The 17,239-nt window shown below is 45.4% G+C and overlaps 1 protein-coding gene across 13 annotated transcripts in view; it reads left to right on the forward strand.

Moving 5' to 3' along the window:
* The window catches only part of CTIF (cap binding complex dependent translation initiation factor), a 327,368-nt gene that overhangs the window by 260,220 nt on the left and 49,909 nt on the right, over positions 1-17,239 (forward strand). The window lies entirely within an intron of this gene.

Here is a 17,239-nt window from a genome sequence, read left to right on the forward strand (position 1 = left end):
ACAGGCATATGCCACAATGCCCGGCTAATTTTTTAATTTTTTAATTTAATTTTATTTTATTTTATTTGAGATGGAGTCTCACTCTGTCGCCCAGGGTGGAGTGCAGTGGTGCGATCTCGGCTCACTGCAAGCTCCACCTCCCGGGTTCATGCCATTCTCCTGCCTCAGCCTCCCGAGTAGCTTTGACTACAGGCGACCGTCACCACGTCCAGCTAATTTTTTTTTTGTATTTTTAGTAGAAACGGGGTTTCACCATGTTAGCCAGGTTGGTCTCAATATCCTGACCTCGCGATCTGCCCACCTCGGCCTCCCAAAGTGCTGGGATTACAGGCGTGAGCCACCACACCTGGCCTGAATGCCCAGTTTTGAAGTTGACTAACATGTCCATCATTCTGCATGTTTACGGATCAGTGAGGGCCTGTTTGCCGACAAAGGGAGCAAGCTGGAGATGGTGAGAACAGAAAGCAGCTTATCAACATGGACACGATGACAAGGAAGTGGCCATCCGAACCTCTGCCATCCCATGACGTCTGCCCCCACACTCAACCCCACAGCCACCCAAGGGCAGAAGGACTTAGAACAGGCAAAGCCAGCCCACAGCTGCCCAGGGGAGAAGGACTTAGAACACTCTTGCCTCTTTTACATACTCATAGCTTCTGGAATATTTGTAAGTGCACTCCTACTGAAATCGCTTGGGTAGCTGATCTGAGGGACTTGTGTGACGAGGATTGTTTCCCCTATCCACACTGCTTAGTGAGTCTGGGTTGGAGACCTACAGTTTCCTTAAGACCATCCTTTATAGAGCTCAGGTCTTTTTTCTGACAGCTGAAATCACAGGTGCCTACCCCAGAGCAAAAAAGCCATGTCAGCCATCTGCAGCAGTGGCCTCCCTCTGCCCAGGTCTCCAATGTACTTGTCAGGGTCCCCTGTGGACTCCAAGGCCTCCTGCGATCAGCCACCCGGTAGATGATTTCCCAGAGCACTACCCTATAAGGAACATCTAAACTATCCCTAATTTTTCTCCCTTCAAATCCAACTTGTCTCAGTCCTGTTTTTCTCATAAAAGGGCAATTTTCTGGCTGGGCACGATGGCTCAACCTGTGATCCCAACACTTTGGGAGGCCGAGGTGGGCAGATCACTTGAGGCCAGGAGTTCAAGACCAGCCTGGCCAACATGGTGAAACCCTGTCTCTACTAAAAATACAAAAATTAGCTGGGGGCGGTGGTATGTGCCTGTAATGCCAGCTCCTTGGGAGGCTGAGGCACAAGAATCACTTGAACCCAGTGGGTGGAGGTTGCAGTGAGCCAAGATCGCGCCACTGCATTCCAGCCTGGGTGATAGAGCAAGACTCCATCCAAAAAAAAAAAGGGCAAATTTCTGAGTTCTGATCCCTTGAACTGTGCTGGCATGAATTGTAGTTGATATTTTACCTTGTGAGTTGACTGGGGATTTGCTGGGGAGACAGAGCCTTATCCTGATGGTGTGGTGTTAATGGGCTGACCTCAGGCACTGTGGTATTCTGGGGTGGGGGGATGCTCTGAGGCAGAAAGTGCCCTTCCACGTGTTCCTCAGATTCATCCAATGAGGCCTGCACTTTTAGGCCTCCCTGGGTTTCTCCCCTGTAAAACAGGAATCAGGCAGTTAGATCTCACAGTACCTGTGTGAGGTAACAGGGAGCATCTTACTAACCCATTCTCCAGATGCGGCTCAGCAAGGCCGAGTGACTTGCCTAAGCTCTCCTGGTACTCTGCACTCTCCTTGGATGTTTGCCCAGGAAGCAGAGCCCTCAGTGGTGGGCAAAGCCAGTAGCAGGTGGAGAGAGACCCTGCCAGGCCTCTCTGCTCCTCTGACCACAGTCAGAGTGTCTCTTATCACCTGGGTAGCACTTCCTCTGCCCGCGGCAGAGCCAGTGCCACCAGGGGCAAGCAGATGGGTGAGGAGGTGCCAGACAGGATTGATAGTTCCAGCTTCCTGTCCTTTCCTTCTGTAGACCTATGAGGGAGCTGGTGTTATTTTTATCTGGGGACACTGGCGTGGGAGGTATTTGTTAACGTCGTCTGGTAAACGCAGTTGAATTATCTGTTGTCCAAGGATCCCTCAAATAAGTAGTGTTAAGCATGCTAAGCCGCTCACATTTAAAGATACAGTTAGACTCCTGGGAGAGAATTTGCTTATGGTTCCGCCATCACAACTGAAGCCCAGAGCTGTCAGTTCCAGAGCACGGGCTTTCTTTAACCCTCTTCGGTTTGGGGTTCATCACACATAACCATGCTTCCCTATCTGTTCTCTACAAGTGGGAAAGCGCTTGCAGTCTCTGGGTTCAATGCAGGGACAGGTTGTCTGCACTTGCTACTGAGTGTGTGCTAAGTTAGCACAGTACTGAGAGTTCCGAGTCCCATGAAGTAGCTGTGTGGCATACGGTTGTGTGTCCTGTGCAGCCTGCAGCTTTCTAAAGGCAGTTTCGGGGTGCACCCCCACCCGCAGGCCTTACATTATAGCCCCATCTCTTAACGCGCTTCCCAGTATTTCTCAAGTGCCTCTGGATCTTGCTGTGTCCTGAGAAGTTGTCCCATGGGTGGGAGCAGTGGGCACCATTGTCACTCTCAGCAGTGGTTCTCAACCAGGAGTGATTTTGCCTCCGGCAGACACTTGGCGATGTCTGGAGATATTTTATTTGGAGCTTTCACAACTGGGGGTGAGGATAGGGGCTTCTAGTGGCATTGAGTGGGTAGAGGCCTACGGTGCACAGGACAGCACCCCCCAAGAACCAATGAGCCAACCAAAAATGTCAGTAGTGCCAAGAATGAGGCAAGACTGCTCTAATCTTGAGGCAGATGGAGCCTCCTCTTGCCGCCGCCAGCATGTGACTTGACAGGAGGTGGCTGGGTCAGCAGGGCTGTGAGTGGAGAAGGTGAATGGTGCCAGCCAGCAGCCTCGGGTCACGCGGAGCAGTTCAGAAAGTCTTACTGAGCTCTGCAAGGCCAGGATCAAGCCAGATTTTAAGGGGATGATAAGCAAGGTGTGGTCTCTGGCCATAAAGACAAACCATGCAGTTTTGTAGAATACTCTCAGTTCACAAGGAGATTGTGTATCTCTTGCCTCGTTCAATCTTCACCACAACTTATGGGCTTGATGGGACAAGTAGAATCAGCCCTATTTTGTGGGTGACCAAACTGAGGCCCATTGGGGTAAATAACTTGCCCAAGGTCAAAAAGCAGCCCCAGATGATGGATTTCTGGTCTTTCACTAGAGCATTTGGATCTCTGTGCTCCTCTTCCCTCTTGGGTCCTATTGGATCCCATGTTGGTGAGGAATCAGTCCTTTCTTGTATTTTTATCTGGAGACACTGGTGTGGGGCGTATTTATTCACATCGTGAGTGGACACCTGAATAAGGACAGAATGAACTTCCCATCCTAGATGCCACCCTTTCTCCTGGGGAACTTCTGTAATAGCCCAAAGCCAGAGTAATTTCATTTTCATGCCTTCTCTGGCCAAGCTCAGATCTAGCCAGGGACTTCCCCATTAATATAGGGGCCAGAAGCCCACCTCTCTCTGTGCACCCAAATTATTTCCTCCCTGGGGTTGCCACTGCCTTGGAGCCCCCCATCCATTTATTCAGTTAACAGATACACACTGAGGGCCTCCAGTGGCCTAGACGCAGCAGGTACATTGCTGAATAAAGCAGACAGTTTCTCTGCCCTTGCAGAACTTGCAATCCGAGTGGGAGAGGCAATCACTGAACACATAAGCTTACAGATGTGTCTTTTCCAATTATGATGGGGCCACACAGAAGAGCCAACACAACACAGTGAGGGATGTCACAAGAGTGGAGGGCCTACTTAGAGAAGGCAGGGGGCCTCTGGGAGGAGAAGACAAGTAGACCAAGACTTGAAGGAGGTGCATGTGCACCAGCTTTTCAGCAGCCGGAGGAAGAGGGTCCCCAGCTCTGGTTGGAGAAGCACCGTGGGGTGAAGGTGGGGCACCTTGGTACGCATGGTGACAGGATGGATTTTTCCTCCCCACTCTACCAGTATTTCACAGTCGGCATCCCCATCATCAGAAATATCTTGATGGCCTCCATTCACACATCAAGTCAACGTGAGTCCCCAAACTGCTGTTTTATACCTGGCAGTTTTGCACTGTTTTGTACTCTCTGCCAGATACTCAAGAGAGGAAAAGAGGAATAAGATACCCAAGAGGCTTACAGTCTAGCCAAGGAAATAAAACATGCAGGCAAAACTAGGGCCAGCCGGAACGTCAGCCCCCATCTCCAGCCAGCCCATCACTTTCCCCACCCTCAGTCCCCTGATGTCGGTAGCCACCTACTGTTCTCCCTCCTGTCTGCAGAGACACCTTCCCTCTTGCTGGCTGCAGCACCCACCATACACTGGCCAAGGTGTGGGAGGTCAGCCAGGCTACCCCATCACACCTGGCATGGATAAACCCCCACACACCCATGTCCTAGGGAAGACCAAAGAAGCAGGAGGAGCAGGCATTTGTGGAGGTGCTCCCCTGGCCAGGCGTTTTCATCATCACGGTGTTTAGCCGTGTTTCCCTTTTCTGGGTGGGGAACGTGAGACGGTAGAAGGCCTGAGGCTTGCCCAGGTCCGAGGGCGGAGTGGGAGTCGGACCAGAGTGCCTCGCCCAGGCCTGTCTGGCGTTCAAACCCATTGTGCATATCTTGACACACTAGTGATTTTCATGTATTTTTAGCAGAAGAGTTGTTTTTCCAAACTCAATCTCAGGCGTGTCCTCAACCACATGAAACAGACCTGGCAGAGGGCCTCTGCCTAGGATCCAGGAGCTTTGAGTCTGCCCACTCAACTGCCCTTCACCCATCCCCACAGGTGGCCCAAGCCTCCTTGGGAACAACACAAGGAGCCCATCTAGTCTTCAGACCGGATCTCAGAACGCGTGGAGAAGGTCTGAGCACTTCCTTCAGGGCCACCCCTACCCCCGGCACTGCTCAGAACAGACCTCACTGAGTCCAGTGGGGCAGAACCACACAGAATGGCACACTAAGAGAGGGGCCCATTCAGACAGAGCCTGGTACAAACAGCTGCCATCCACGTCTGCAGAAATGGCAGGCACAACAGTCACTTCTAGGTCTATATCCCCATATGGTCTCCAGAGGCAGGCAAAGGCCAGGATCACCATTTCACAGTCGCAAACGTTGGTCTTCCGCAAGCTCCCTAGACTTTGTGTCCTTCTCTATCCTGGCTCCCCCCACCCCCGGCTGTTCCTCAACTGTTGTCCAGTAGACATTTTGGGATACGGCTTGATAAAGGATGTGTGCACTTCCATTGCAGCTTCCTTGAGGGATAATGCCACATAAATGTTAACATGACTTTTAAAGACCATCTGTGGCAAAGTTCAAAGTTGTGGGTGGATGTGAGCTTCAGGCCGAGTCATTCTGGAATCCCCATTATAGGTCAAATCTTTTTGTGAGCATTTCAAGGGGTTTTCTCAAATTCTATAAATAGCTTAGTAACGCCTGTGTATTCATCTATTTTTAAAGCCAGTCTTCCGGACAATTTCAGAAGTAATTGGGCCACTCATTGAAAGTAGGGTTTCAAATGTCATTTCTTCAGCTTCCAACTGCTTCCAGAACAGAGGGATCCCAGATGCCATTTCTGCCTAGGGTTGGGGACCCAACCTTCTTAGTAGAACCTGGTCCAGGCAGAAACCTTGGAGAAGACTCTAGGAATCTCCAAAAAGCTGGATAAGCTGAATTCTGGCCCCAGCTCCCAGTTCCTCCCACAGGAAACCTCGGATACAACATTCATCCACCTTATGCTTCAGTTTCTCACGTAGCAGAATATGGGCACAGTAACCCTTTGCTGATTAGGAAGGGTTATTACACCTGTTTGCGTCACTCTGTCACCTGGGTGCAGGTCAAAGGTCTCTTTCATTTTACAGATAAGGATGCAGAGGCACGGTGACTGGCCTGACAGTCACATGGTGGCTTTCCATTTTATAGATGGGGACACAGAGTCACAGCAGTTGGCCAGTCTTGCTGTCCTTTTATTTTGCGGTTGGCCTGCTTCTCAGGCTGAGGCTGCAGTGAGCACAGCCCCACTCTGTTTCTACAGAGAGCTTCACATCATGGGTAAGACCTACCACCTGTGCCCAGGCCTAGACCTGGCAAACACCTGTCTCCAAGCCCTCAGCCTCTCTCCTGGGCAGGATGGCAGCCAGGCAGGGAATATCCGAATTCTGCAGAGACAACAACTCAGCCCTCTCCTCTGAGGACCTGGAGGGAAGTGTAAGGCAGGGGTGGGTGGCTGTCATGTCTGCATGATGACCTTTTCAAACACGGTGCCTTGGGGGGTCCAAAGAGCACCAGGCCCAGGATCAGAGACCTGGGTTCCAGCTCTGTCAACCTCAGAAGGTAGGCAGATCAAGGAGCCTCATCCTCCAGTGAGCTGCTGCGTGGGGCAGAGCCAGGAAAGCTGTGGGAAGTGCCTAGAAAGGCAGAGTGCTCTGTAGAGGTATGGTGAGACGGTGACATGAATATCAGGCAGGCGGCAGAGGAGATCAGGGCACCAGCACGGGCACCAGCTACTAAGTGTGTAATCACTGAGGGCTACACTTGAGCCTGGGAACTTCAGCCCCCTCACGCCCCTTGACCTGACAAGTGGTACTAACGTCCTCCCTGAGGCTGAGTCCAGTGACACCTTGCTTTGAGGAATTCCTGCTTGTCCCACTGGTATTCTTCATCTGTCAGATAATCCAGCCTTCTCTTTCTGCTCAGGCTGAAAGGAAAACTTCCAGCCTCTTCTGAGGGCTTTTCAAGGCCACAGCCATAGCAGGTGCTGGCTCCCTTGCCTGAGAATAAGGCTTCGCGCCTGCATAAGTGTGAGACAGAATTCCCGCTGGATCAGCCTGACTTCTCAGCTTCTGTCTGCTGCAACCCAGCGCCATTCCCCCGCCTCCCTGTCCCCTCCTACGGATCAGCAGAGCTGAGCCTACCTGACCTGATTTTGCCAATAGAAATATGCTGGGTGCTCACAGCCTGGGAAACTTGGAAATGTCTCCAGAGTGATCCAGATTTAGCTGGAAGTGGCTGATGGCTGTTCCCAGCCACAGTGTGTGCCCTTTGTCTAGAGCCAACTGCTGGGGAGAAAGCATTTCCAGCCACAGTGTCATGAACCATCAGTCACAGAGAATGTGTCTGGTAATTTTTTATTAATAATAGTTAAAGGATCGGCATTTGGGGCTTGATTTTCATGTCCATTGATTAGAGCAGATTCAAGATAATCCTCATCATATCACTCTCTCTTCATTCTTTTGGATGGGACAGAAAGGGCAGCAATCACCCAGAACATCGGGAATTTGACATGATGCTCAGGAGAGTGTCAGGCACCTGTGACAGCCACCCGATGGTCCTAGGTAAGGCCTGTGATTGCAGGGGGCAGCTGTTATTTCTGCGTGTGGTCCAGGGATCTGTCACTGAGCCCACCTGCCCCAGCTGCAGAATGACCACATGACCTGGTTCTGTCCAATCAGGGAACCCCATCACCACAGCCACAGTGATTGGGCTGAGAGATGGTCATGTGATGAGCAGGGCCAGTCAGAATCCTTCCCTGAGATTTGAGGGTTTGACATTTGGGGAGGGGGGTGCTCTGTCTTCCTTTTGACTCAGGAACCATTATGAGGGAGACCAGGTGCTGCTGACCGCCATCTTAGCCATGGCAAAGGGAGACCCTGTCTGTGGCAGCAGTAAAAGCAGTCAACATGCAAGTCAAAGCACAGACAAGGGAGAGAGGGGAGAGAAGGGAGGACCAGCCCTGGGGTTGCTGTTTGAGCCCTGGGGACAGGCTGTGTCCTAGGGCCCACCTGCCATGTAAGACAGCCCAGGCCTGTGTGCCTCTTCAGCTAGTCTGAGATGGTTTCTGTCACTGGCATCCAAGAATCCTCAGTGTCTAGGGGCAGAGCAGAGTGAAGCAGTGGAATGGCCAGGGGTCGTTGGCCAGGGAGGTCAGGGATACTTGGGAAAGAGTCAAGTCCACCTAAAAAGGGACACACCCAAACCCAAGGAGTAGTTCAGGGCCCAGCTGGCATCAGAACTCAAAGCAAGCAAACTTGTCCCAGGGCGGAGGCTGCAGTCCAGTGCCCGCATGGTCCCCGTCTCCCTCCAGACAAGATGTGCAGCCACCGCAGACTGTTGCCACAGTGCAGAGTGACATGCAGGTCGGATTCTGACTGCTCCAGAGTCTAGGTGTGGCTGAGTCCCTAGGGCCAGGCCTCAGGGCTCAGCAGGACTGAGCCAAGACTGGCAGCTGTGGCCAGGACGTGGCATGATGGCCAGCTGTGTGTACAGTCCAGCGGACATGCGCCTTGGCTGGGCTGCACGTGCAGACTGCCAGGGGTCGGGGGCGGCCAGATCCAAGGCAGGCTTTGGTGGATGGAGTGACTCAGGATACAGCTACCAGGTCTCTCTGCCACTTATTCAGCACCTACTTTGCACCAGATACGTTGCACATGTTACTCATTTAAGCCAAAGAGGTTTGCCTGACCCAATCAGACTGACGCCAAGACCTTCCACGATGTTGCCCTGAGTGGGTGTGTGAGAGGCAAGGCCCATGGGCTGCCACCCAGGACCCAGGCAATAACCAGATCACCCCTTCCCTGCTTCTCCTCCTATCCTGACTCCAGCTCTGCTAGAAGCACTGCCCACCCACCCGCAGTGCCCGCTTCTGTGACTCTGCCCCTCACCGTCCAGTCCCCAGCATCCAGGCCCCAGTCCCATCCTCATCCCCAGGGCCTGGGAATCCATTATTTTGTCACCTAGGAGAAACCTGTTGTACTGATGAGTTCTTTTTGTCCCAAGTCACAGGAACCAACTTGAGGTGGCTTAACATTGCTAAATCCTTTTCTGTAAGGATTCTGAGGTTTCATGGAGCCCAGAAGTCCCAGGGAAGGACAGAAGGGAACATTCAGGGTCCTCTCTCAGGCCGGGGGTAACCTGATGTGTCACAGTGTCTGTGGGTTCCATGCTGCAAGCCAGCCCTATGCTTGGGAATTCCCAGCCCTCGGCTTCACTATTGATAGGAACAGGTGCCAAGGAAGGACTGCACTGTCTCTCTGAGCTGGAGGGTCCTGCCCTGGGCTCCTTCCAAATGATGATGACTGGGGTGAGAAGAGAGCCTTCCAGGAACTACCCAAGGCCAGGTCTAGCCACGGGGGCCAGGCCGCAGGCCCTGGGCTGTGTGATAGGGACAGAGGAGTGAGGGGGCTTCATTGGTGGGGGGACCAAGGAGGAAAGCCTGCCAGGGGGATTGCAACTAGCCTCAGCAAAGCCCTGAGGGGAGAGTCTGACACACGGGAGACTCGGGGCTGGGGCGGAGCTACATTGACGTCACCTGTGACCCCACCACACCACCAAAGGGCAGCTCTGCGGAATGTCGTGGCCTTACTTGAAGCAACCCTGGGAAGGGGGGAAAAAATCCAATAAGCCAAGAACCATTGTATGGCAAAAATGTTACCCACAAAAGTGAAACAAATGTCATGAGACGGCGGCCTTGGAGCAGGGACCGGGACTGGCCCAGAGAAGGTGGGAAGAAAATATCAGGAGTGAACTGTCAGCCACAAATGAAAGAAAAGATGAGACAGGCATTCATGGTGACTCTGTACTCTTAAGTCTTAGATTAACAGCCCCCTACCCTTTGGACAGATTGTCCTCTTAGAGAAGAGCTGTCTGACCACATACCATGGGATATTTATGCATCCGGTCCACACATGTTCATTGAACACCTACAATGAGCCAAGTCCCATTCCAGGGGACATGAAGATGGCTCAGAAAACAGGATTCCTGCCTTCAGGAAACCCTTCTAGCAAAAAGTCAGGTCATCAACACACATCGGACCTAGTGGAGGTGATCAGGACTGGAAAGGAAGCATAGCAGAGTTGGAATGAGGAGTCCCGGGGGCTGCGGTGGAGGGGACAGCCAGGGAGGCCTCCCTAAGGAGGGAATGTGGGAGCAGGAACATGAAAGAAGGAAAGTTGGGGCCAAATAAAAAATAAAGCACCTTTTATTTGAAAATTAGTTTCCTCTTTTCAGTATACAGAATTCTGTCAAATATGTTTTTTAAGCTCTTCAACCAATTGCCCGGGAGAAGAATGCCTGGGATTGACTCCTGGCTGCTGGGCTCCCACAGCTCCCCATGGTCTGTCCTTCCCACATGGTATCCAGCTTCTCAAGGAAAAGAAACTTCCTGCTAGCAGTAAATAAAAGTGCAGTTTCTCCTCTCCACTGGAGAGATGGCAACAGCAGCCACCTCTCTGGACAGAAACAAACCAGGGTCACTGGGGACATAGCGTTTGGATGGGCAAATTTCCCTAGGCCATTCATTTTCCAAGAGGGAGCCTGAAATGAGGGTGAGTTTGCAGGGATTGGTAGGGGCTGCCCATCTCCCTCAGAAAGTTAAAAATATGTGCACCGTGGTCCTTGTGCCTCGACTACCCCCAACCCCACCCTCCAGCAGCATCTCCCTGTGGTGATTTGCGCTGCTGGGTGGGATGGGGGTGTTTTTTCCCCTTTGCCTGTATACAGCTGTTTTTGGCTTGGCCACTGCGCTCCACCATGCCAGAGCTCATGTGGTTATCCCGAGTGGGAAGAATTTCCCAGAATGCCTTGAGAAACCTGAGACACTGAATGGCTTTCAGGGCTTATTGATGTGGCCGGTGCAGGAAATAGCAGTACGTCAATAAATAGTTTTAGGCAGGAAACGGGGCTTAAATGGTAGCCTTAAAGTTTGGGGAAAGGCACTAGGGGTTGCTGGGAGGTAGCCTGCCAGTCAGATGAGAACCTAGAGCCAAATACCAGGCTTTGAAATGGCTGCCACCAATCTGAGGCCCCTTGCTGCTTTTGGATACAAGAGGCTGAGGTTAGGGGCAGAGCTAGAGGAATGGCTTGTTTCGGTTGGCAGAAAGGGCTCCTTGTTCCAGAGGAAAAGCTGGCAACCTATGACATGTGTCAAGAGGAGACACACAGGCTGGGTTTTGGTGGCCTCTGGGCGGGGCATGTTCACACCCCAGTTCCCCACCCTTCTCGTGAGAATCACTGCTGACTGGCAGATTACCAGAAGAATTCCACTGTCCTAATGCAAAAAATCAAGGAAAAGGGTCACAACCTGCCAGTTTCTTTTAAAATAGCTGTTTTTCTGATTATAAAGCGAAACATTCACAGAAAATCAGAAATTCAGAAAGTAATAAAATGTAAAGAATAAAGGTCATCCATAATTCCACTATAGAGAGACAACTCCTGTGAAACACTATTTCTCTTCTTTCTTTTTAAAAAAGACTGTATTCATGGATGAGATTATATGATAAATGCAATTTCAGTTTTGCTTTTTTCATTTAACATTATATAAACATTTTTCCCATGCTATTATAAACTTTTCATAAACTTTTTTTTTTTTTTTGAGACAGAGTCTCGCTCTGTTGCCCAGGCTGGAGTGCAGTGGCGTGATCTTGGCTCACTGCAACTTCCACCTCCAGGTTCAAGTGATTCTCCTACCTCAGCCTCCTGAGTAGCTGGGATTATAGGTATGTGCCGCTATGCCCAGCTAATTTTTTTGTATTTTTAGTAGAGATGGGGTTTCACCATGTTGGCCAGGTTGGTCATGAGCTCCTGGCCTCAGATGATCTGCCCATCTCAGCCTCCCAAAGTGATGGGATTACAGACATGAGCTACTGCACCTGGCCACATAAACATAATTTTTAATGGATGCATGAATCATCATTTACTTAATCGTTCCCCTATTGTTGGGTGCTTAGGTTTTTAGATTTTTATGTGCATTAAGCTTATTTTTTCTAATATTTTAAATTGTTTCCTTATGATAATTACCAGAAATGCAACTACCAGATCAAACAATAAGAACTCTTAAGACTTATTTTAAGGGTTTTCAGAAAAGTCATACCAATGCCCATATATAAGTGCCTGTCTCACTGCATCCTTACCAGCATTGACAATTACCATTTTAAGTTGTCCTAATATAGATGGGAAAAAGACGTTTTCATTCATTCAATTACTACTGATATTGAATTAAGATGTTTTCATATATGTATTAGTAATTTACATTTTGACATAGGATTTACCTCTTAATGCCCTTTCCCCATTTGTTCATGAGGGGTTTCACACTTTTATTACAAATTTGAACACACTATTTATACATTAAGACCATTGCCCTTTGTCACATTTATTGCACATATCTTCCTGAGCATATCAATTGTTTTTTAATATTTTGATGCATTCTTCTATTGCCTTAGTGAAGAAAGCCCCTCTTCTTCCAGAAATGTGAGAAATACTCTTTCATTTTCTTCAAATTTTTGGTCCTTTTTTTTTTTTTTTAACATTTGCCTCTTTATTCCATCTGGAATTTATTTTAGAGCCCAGTGTGAAGTAAGACTCTAAATTATTTTCCTCCTGATACTTAGACAGCTGTCCCTGCACTGTTGCTTGAGTGAATAATGCTTCCTTTGCCACTGATTTGTGGTCCTCAAGGGATCATGTGATAAACCTTTGTGGATGCCAAATTTGTTTCTAGGCTATCTGATCTAGTTCTTCATTCGGATGTCAGCTCTACAGCCTCTTAATGAATAAAGCTTTATTAAGGATAAGTTAAGAGTAATGTAACTCTTTCCAATGTTGTTTTGTTTTTAGTTATTTCCCTTGCTATTCTTTCAAATTACTTTTAGGATTATTTTTTCAAGTCTTCATTTCCTTTTCTCCCAAAAAAGTTCACATTGGGATATGGAGTGCAGATTGATATTAAACCTGTGAATTATTTCAAAGAGAATTACCATCTTCACAATGCTGTCTTCTCAATAAGGAATTGTGTATGTTTCTTCGCTTGTTGAAGACATTCTCTTAAATCTTTCGGTTTTGTTAGGCAATTTTCTTTATAGAATTCTTGCATATTTCTTAATAATGTCACTTAAGTATTTTATTGCTTTATTAAATGAGCTTGTACATTAAAATCTCACTAGTTAATTCTGTCATAAAAGAAAGCTGTTGATTTTGTGTATTAATTTTGTATCTAAATATTCTTATTAAGTAGTCACTAAACTCTCTTGTTAATGATACTCTTTATTAAAGGCTTCTCTCAGATTTCCCATATATTTAATCAAATCATTTTATCTCTTCCATTCTAAGGGTCATAGGTGTTGCTGGTGTTTTTTAATCAAGCCTATTGAAGTAATACATTACATTTATAGATTTCCTGATACTAAGTCATCCATCCATGCCTTCCTAGGATAAAAATCTATTTGGTTATAATGGATCTGTTTCTTAGTATTTCACCTGGGACTTTCATATCTATTCACATTAGCAAGATTAACTTGTAGACTTCCTTATTTGTAACTTACTATCATGAGATTTTGTTTATAGGGAACTGGTTGGAAAGCTTCTCCTTTTCTATGTTCTGAGTCAGTTTGCAAAGGAAAGCAGTTACCTAATTTTTTGGAAGTTTGAATGAACTTACCTATAAAAATTGTAAGTTTAGAGATTTCCTTATAAAGGTAATTCTTTCATAACTTTCATTTTAGCTTATGATTTTTTAGTTTATTCTGGCTTGTTTCTTTTTTAGCAAATGTTGATTTTTTTTTAAGAATCACCTATTTCATCATTTTTTCAAAATTATCAACATAGAGTTATAAATAATTTTTATTATACTTTTTATCTACCTCATATCTGTTTTCATGTCTAATTTTATTTCTGTTTCTTCTTTCTTGATTTTATATGTGATTTCCTTTCTCTATTTCCTAAGTAATTAATTTGGGGGTTTTATCTGTATTATGTCCTTATATTTCCTTAGCTATTGTTGGTTTTCTAATTGTTTTAGTTAAATGTTTAGATCAACATTGTCTGGTAGAAGTATAATGTGATCTACATATGTAATTTTGAATTTAATAATATGTGTTACTTAACCCAGTGTATTCAAAATTTCATAGGTAGGTAATATTTTTAAAATGTGAGACATTTTACATTCTAGTTTTTATACTAAGCCTTTGAAAAGTAATATCTGTTTTACACTTACAGCCCATATCAGTTGGGATAGCCACACTTCAAGCACTCAATATATTGTCACGTGTGGATAGTGGCTACCATATTGGATAACATTGGTTTAGATGATATATTTTCTTCCATTATTTAATGGCCAAAATAGTTAAGACTATAAATTGACCTTTCATTATAATTTTGACCACATCCCACAAGTTTTTATAGTTATTTCCTAGATAATCTAATACAGGTATTGTGTATTTGATTATGTCTTTATTTCATTTTTCTTTAGAAGAATACCTTTTAAGTATTCGAGCAATTGGCTATTTTTTAATTGTTGTTAATTCATAGTCCCAGTATGTAACCTGTACAATTTCTATGTTTTGAAATTTATACTGAGATCACAGCTTACTATGAGGCTTGTTTCAATTTAATCTTATTAACTATATTATTTAAATCCCCTAAGTCATTTGTTTTTTATTCATTTAATCGGCCATAGAATGTTAGTGGTTTTTTTCTGATATAATTCTTCCTTTCTGGTTTTTTTCCTAAGTTTCTTTTTTTTTTTTTTTCTTATGTTTCAATAGCTTCAGGTATATTCAAATCTATACTATAAAGTCTATAACATTTTGTGTTATCTCTTTTTTATGGATTGTATTTATATATATATAAAACCTTATAATTTTATTTAATAATTGTTATCTTAAAAATACTTCCCTTTTACTACTACTTTATTTTCATTTGCTCACTCTTATTTTTACCCATCCATTTATTTTTTATATCCTGTTTTCAGTTCTGCTAGTGGTTACTAGTGTTTACTTTTAGCATTTTAAAGGCGTACTTTCATTTTTTTTCTCTGATTCCCAAGCTTAAGAAAGATGCAATAACCTGTGAATCCTTATGGCGTAAATTAGGAAATGTTATGTGCTTCACACACTTCTGTCCCCTTCCCACCAGTATTTACTAATCTCTAGTAATTTAATCTTGGATTATTAAGTCACTACTACTATAAAATTCTTATTTAAATTACATTTTAAAATTAAATATCTTCTCTTCCAAGGATTATTTCTGGCTTTTGATTCCGTTGTATAACCAAAATTATAATGACTTATTTTAACTTAACTTCATAAGTCTACCTGGTTGTAGCTTCAGTTTTCTCTTCTGTTTCTTCTATACCATGATTTCCTCAGAGTTAAATCATAAATTTTGTTGGCCATAACATGCATTCGGAAAGTTCTTTTTATTTTTTATTATTTTTAATTGTAGTTTTAAAATAACATAAAATACTATTTCAAGCATTTCTAAGTGTACAGTTCAATAGTGTAGAGTCACACTCTCGTGCAACCAGTCTCCAAAACTTCTTCATCTTGCAAAACTGAAACTCTGTACCTATTAAACAACCCCCCACGCCCCCCTCTCCCCAGCCCCTTGCAACCACCATTCTACTGTCATTTCTGTTTATGGGTTTGGCTACTTTAGATACCTGCATAAGTGAAATCATGCAGTATTGTCTTTTTGTGACTGGCTTATTTCACTTTGCATAATGTGCTGAGGGTTCATTCATGTTGCAGCATATGTCAGAATTTCTTTCTGTTTTTAAGGCTGAATAATATTCCACTGTATGTATATATCACGTATTGTTGATCCGTTCATCTGTGGGTGGATGCCTGGGTTGCTCCCACCTCTTGTCAATAATGCTACATACTGACATCTCTTTGAAATCCTGATTTCATTTCCTCTGGATATATACCCAGAAGTGGAATTGCTGGATCATACAGTAATTCTGTTTTTAATTTTTTGAAGAATCACCATACTATTTTGTTTTTTGAGATGGTGTCTCACTCTGTCCCCCAGGCTGGGGTGCAGTGGCATGATCTCAGCTCACTGCCACCTCCGCCTCCCGGGATCAAGCAATTCTCCTGCCTCAGCCTCCCGAGTAGCTTGAATTACAGGGACCCACCACCACACGTGGCTAATTTTTTTAATATTTTTAGTAGAGACGGGGTTTCACCATGTTGCTCGGGCTGGTCTCGAACTCCTGACCCCAAGTGATCGACCTGCCTCGGCCTCCCAAAGTGCTGGGATTATAGGTGTGAGCCATCGCGCCCGGCTGGCCATACTATTTTTCATAGCAACTGCAGCATTGAATTTTTTAAGATAAGCATGTAGGAGTGATTTGTTTTCGAACTTGCTTATGTAAGATCTTTCTCTTGCTTTCACTCATAGGCAGGTTTGTTCTTTTCCCTTCAAACTCATGAAGACATTGCCTTCATGTCTCTGAATTTTTAACCTCAAATAAAGAAGTATAAGGCCAACCAGATTTTTGTTCCTTTGTAAGAAGACTGTGTCTTTTGTTCCTTCATAGCTGTTTTTAAATTTTTCTTTTTCTGTGAAACTAAAAAAGAAAATTCAGCGGGGGCAACATAGTGAGAACTTGTCTCTACAAAAAAATTTAAAAGTTAGCCAGGCATAGTGTTATATGCCTGTAGTCCCAGCTACTCAGGAAGCTGAGGTGGAAGGATCACTTGAGCCTAAGAGGTCGAGGCTGCAGTGAGCCTTAATCACGCCACTGCACTGCAGCCTGGGCAACAAAGTGAGACCCTGTCTCAAAAAAAAAAGAAAAAAGAAAAGAAAATTCTTCCGCTAAGTAAAACTGGGGCAGGGCAAGGGACTTCCGGTACACTGTGAACACTTTTTACCCAAAGAGTCAACTCATTTTTATTATTATTTATTTCCAGTGAGAAAGTTTATTTCTCTGCTCTCTTTGTTCTGTGTATTCTGGTATCCTTTTTGAAAACTTCTCTAATTTTAAGATTAGATGTCCACTCTCTATCTTCTCTATCGTTTTTGTTTCTAGTCTATTTATCTTTGTATTCAGCTTTGTGGTCTATTTATCTGTTCTGCTCTCTAGGTGGTTTCCAAGTTTATCTTCTGCATTACTTTTTCTGCATTATCCATTCTATCCTTTACTGCCTCCAATTCATTTTGATTTTGCTGTTGGATTTCTAGTTTCCATTGGCTCTCTCCTAATCCCAGTTCCTGTCTCACACTTCATTTCAGCCTGAGATCTGCTTAGCTAATCACAATCCCTTCCTTCGAATGCCTATTCACACGTTATAGAATCTAGATTGTCATTCTCCTTACATACAAGCCCACATGTTTTGCACTTGAGTTTTTCATTTTATTTATATCTGGTTGATTGTCATTAACATGTTCAGAGTTACACATTTCC

The sequence above is a fragment of the Pongo abelii genome, chromosome 17 (genome assembly GCF_028885655.2).
Source record: "Pongo abelii isolate AG06213 chromosome 17, NHGRI_mPonAbe1-v2.0_pri, whole genome shotgun sequence".
Taxonomy (NCBI): Eukaryota; Metazoa; Chordata; class Mammalia; order Primates; family Hominidae; genus Pongo; species Pongo abelii.